Here is a 4,840-nt window from a genome sequence, read left to right on the forward strand (position 1 = left end):
TCGTCGACAAACAAAATATCTGTAACTTTAAACTGGACTTTAAACCTTTAAATACTTGAGTCTCAATGAATGTTGCTCAACATGCAACCTGTTTTAATTGGTCCTTATGATTAGATTTTGAATGATTGGGTATTATTGGTTAAGAACTATTTACACAAAAAAAAAAGAATAAGGAGGATCTCTGATAAATGATTTTATTTTGTTCAATTTGACATTTAAGTGATTATAGTCATGTAAACTCTTCGCGATTTTTATAATGTTGAAACGAGGGGTTTCCAAAGAATTGTACAGAGCTACTTCAGATATTTCAATAGTCTTTGTGGTATGTTTACATGAATGCGATTGTTACTTTGTATCAAGTTGAACGAAACATGGAACATGACAAGAATGGGAGAAATAATTTTGAAACTTCAGTAAACACACGACTGACGTAAATATACCAAACTAATATGTATTATCTTTTATGATTTTTCATATATACTGTTTTGATATCACTGCCTACAAAAAGACATAAATGGTCGGGGGACAAGATTTCGTGTTTTGATTTTTGTTGTCCACAAAATGGGTCCTTACTGTGGAAAATGTATCAACAGCACTTTTTTTATACACTTTTAAAATTAAATTGTAAGTGTGTGGGGGGGGGGGGGGGGGGGAAAGGGGGAACATTCCATGTAATGATAAGTTTTAAATTACATGTTGATTTTTTTAGAAACAAACAGGTACGATTCTTTTTTATCCACACCCCAAAAGAATATCCTGGTATATATTTAGAAAAAACTATCAAATACGTTATATTTCTGAAAATTCATGTACTGATCAACTTTAAATTAACAGACATAGGACATACGTGCAATAAATTCAATATATTGATTTATTTATTGCAAATAAGTGAATATTCAGTTGTTTTTTGCGGGAATTTGGGGAATTTTAAGTAATGTTATAAAATCAGAAATACAAACAACAAACTTCAAAGACAAACGTTTGATAGCAGCATTTTTGTCCTTTTGGTACCTACTTTCAGTTCAAGACAGGCCAGGCAATTCATGTTTAAATTAAATAAGCGAAAATTTACAACCCGCGAAAAAAACCCGCTATACGGTACTTCGTTAATATTGTTATGTATATCTCTTGTGCTTAATTATTAGGAAAGTCAAAGTTATCGTTATCAGTTACGCAATTTGTATGGGTAAATATAACAACTCTGCCAAAAATGTCAAAAACATTTCTGCTGGATTAGGAGATATTAAAGTACAGATTATGATAAGTGCATATAAATATGATACACTGTAAGTGCATATACATATGATAATATCATTTGTTCATAATGAACCAAAACGTCAATCATATATATTATATACATATGCTAAAACCTTTTATATTTCTTTTGCTAAACTGTGTGACTATCGAAACTATCGGAATTAATATTCCATGGATAAATCCTAATACGTATAAATATGTTAATAAAATAAACGCTTTGTAAATTTCGTGCTTTCAATCAGCATTCATAGATATAACTTTCTCATGGGAATATAACAGGACAACATTAATTCGTGGGACTAGACTAGAACTCAAAATCACTACATTTTGATAGCATTGATAACATAAGTGATATATTTTCTAATAAGCTGGCTTTCTCATATTAGATGAATTTCATTATGCTATCTTTAAACATTATTTAAGTTTCTTCATTTCACATAGGAATATAACAGGACAACTGTAATTCGTGGGACTAGACTAGAACTCAAAATCACTACATTTTGATAGCATTGATAACATAAGTGATATATTTCCTAATAAGCTGGCTTTCTCATATTAGATGAATTTCATAATGCTATCTTTAAACATTTTTAAAAGTTTCTTCATTTCACAAAGGAATATAACAGGACAACTGTAATTCGTGGGACCAGTCTAGAACTCAAAATCACTACATTTTGATGGCATTGATGACACAAGTGATAGATTTTCTAATTAGCTGGCTTTCTCGTAGTAGATGAATTTCATAATGCTATCTTCAAACATTAAAAATTCCTCCATTCAGAATAGCGTTAAGTATCTATTATGATAATGTTGTAAAAAAAAACTGTTTAAGATTTACCAATTTCTTTTTTTTTATGGGTGGAGAGGATGAACAGAGAGAAATAAATTGTGTTTATATCTTTGCTCTTTTCGTTTTAATAAATATGTGTATCTAAAAAAAATCTCTTCATATATACCAGAATTTTTGTACGTCTTCAAAAAGTTCATACTCCAGTCAAAAGAATTAAAGATAAAAGAAAGTATGGATTTGAAGAGCATTTAAAACCAAAATTCCAGAAGGTTTTTCAACATATAGCTAAGATAATTTATTCGTTGGGTAGAAATCCTCAGTATTTCCAACATTAAATATTTTCAAAAAGAACCAATTTATTATACCGATCAATTAAATGATAATTCATGTCAACACAGAACTGCTGAATAGTAAGATTGTGATACTCTCTGGATGACAAAATCAACCAGAAGTTGCATGTAATACAGTGGTAGTAGTACAATTTATTAAAGATACCAGGATTTAAATTTGGTACACCAGAGTCGAATATCGTCTACAAAAGATTCAGGCGTGATACTCGAATGATTATTCCTAACCCTTCCGGAGCACCTGAGATCACCCCTAGTTTTTGGTGGGGTTCGTGTTGTTTATTCTTTAGTTTTCTATGTTGTGTCATGTGTACTATTGTTTTTCTGTTTGTCTTTTTCATTTTTAGCCATGGCGTTGTCAGTTTGTTTTAGATTTACGAGTTTGACTGTCCCTTTGGTGTCTTTCGTCCCTCTTTTAAAAGGCTAAATAAAGTACGAACAGCATTAAGCAACCAAAGTTCCTTAAAGTTTTGCAAAACATAGCTTACCTATGGTAATCTATTTCTTGGGTATAAGTCTTCAGTACTGCGAACAATTTATGTATAAATTTGACCATTTTTAATGATAGTTCATGTTTTAACACAGACGTGATGACTACTTGGCTGGTTATACTATCGGGGTGACAAACCATTATTTGCATCAATTCAATGGTTGTTAATAAACTCATCATATATTACATGATTGAAATTTGTTACGCGTTCCGTCTATAAAGCCTTATCAAAGAGGGACGAAAGATACCAAAGGGACAGTCAAACTCATAAATCTAAAACAAACTGACAACGCCATGGCTAAAAATGAAAAAGACAAACAGAGAAACAATAGTACACATGACACAACATAGAAAACTAAAGAATAAACAACACAAACCCCACCAAAAACTAGGCGTGATCTCATGTGCTCCGGAAGGGTAAGCAGATCCTGCTCCACATGCGGCACCCGTCGTGTGGCTTATGTGATTACAAATCCGGTAAATAGTCTAATTCGGTAGGTCAAATTCATGAAAGGGAAGGGGATTGTAAATACGACGTAAGAAACATATTCGATATCATTTGTGAAATGGTTATTCCATAACGGTCAACCAACTCGTGATGGCGTCCGTAAAATTTACGAAGGGATGATTTCAACTTCACCATTTGGAACTCTTGATTTAATAGCTTCATTGTGAGCAGTAACCCTCTATCAAGAAAATCATGATAGGAAATGCAAGCACGGGAATATCGTATCAATTGAGAGATATACACCCCGTATGCAGGTGCTGCTGGAATGTTGCTACTTAGAAATGGAAAGTTCACAATTGGAAAGCTGAAATCATCTCTTTTGTCGTAAAGTTTTGTCTTCAACCGACCCTCATTGTCAATTTCTAGATGTAAGTCAAGATATGAAGCTGACTTAACTGTGTTTGATTTATGAGTTTATGTGATTTATGAGTTTGACTTATCAGTGACGCGTCAATCAAAGAAGTTAAAAAGACTAAAAACAGTACGAAAGTGAAAAGCACTGAGAACACAAAATTTCTGAATGTTTTATGTTTTGACAAATAAAGCTAAGGAAATCTATTTATGGGGTTGAACAATATTAGTTATTAAAAAAAAATACCACATACATTAAAATGGAGGGGAGGGATATCAGCAATTTCATCACTTTTCATTGGAACGTATGATAAATGCAGGTTTTCTAATTTCATGTAATGGTATCTTAAATATTTCTATTGTGAATTCCATAGATTCGGTGTGGTTCTTCTTATATATATTAACATGTAAATTTTATGTTTAAATAATATATTAGATAATATGATACGGTCCCATCAAGAAAGTGATAAAGATTTCAATTTAAAAGAAAAGTAAAATTCTGAAGCATTTGAATCATCTCTTTGGTTTTGTTAAATCATATATTTTTCTACTTTTAGGGACATTATTTTTACCTTGTCCTGTATCAATCTCTTACTTATACTGTTATGTTGGTTCAGAGGCGATAATTGTAAAGGAATAAAATATATCTATAATACTATAATTACGAGGTCCAATTTGTCAGCCGTCATCACGTAAAAACGACGAATCAAAGAATTCAACTTTATATATTACTTATATAGTACAGAGGTGTAGATTAAAAATTAAAACCACTCCAGGCCCTTTTCAAGGGGTACAATCCAAATCACGTGATGGATAAACACACACCGGAAGTAACAGTCGAGCAGACCGCTTGAAAAGTAAGTAGTCCTATTTACTTGTTTATATCAATAAAATTTAATAAATAAGGTAGTGCACCGAATGTCGGATACTATCTAGTTTTGAAATACACAATTATCCTTGATGGGAAGCGTGCAGTTAATGCTAACACTTCGACACAGTTCCAAAATTTCTGTGTCGAAGTGTTTGCAATAACTGCACGCTTTCTAGCAAAAACAATTGTGTATTTTAAAACTACATTCTATCCGACATTCGGTGCA

This window comes from Mytilus trossulus, chromosome 8 (genome assembly GCF_036588685.1).
Source record: "Mytilus trossulus isolate FHL-02 chromosome 8, PNRI_Mtr1.1.1.hap1, whole genome shotgun sequence".
Taxonomy (NCBI): Eukaryota; Metazoa; Mollusca; class Bivalvia; order Mytilida; family Mytilidae; genus Mytilus; species Mytilus trossulus.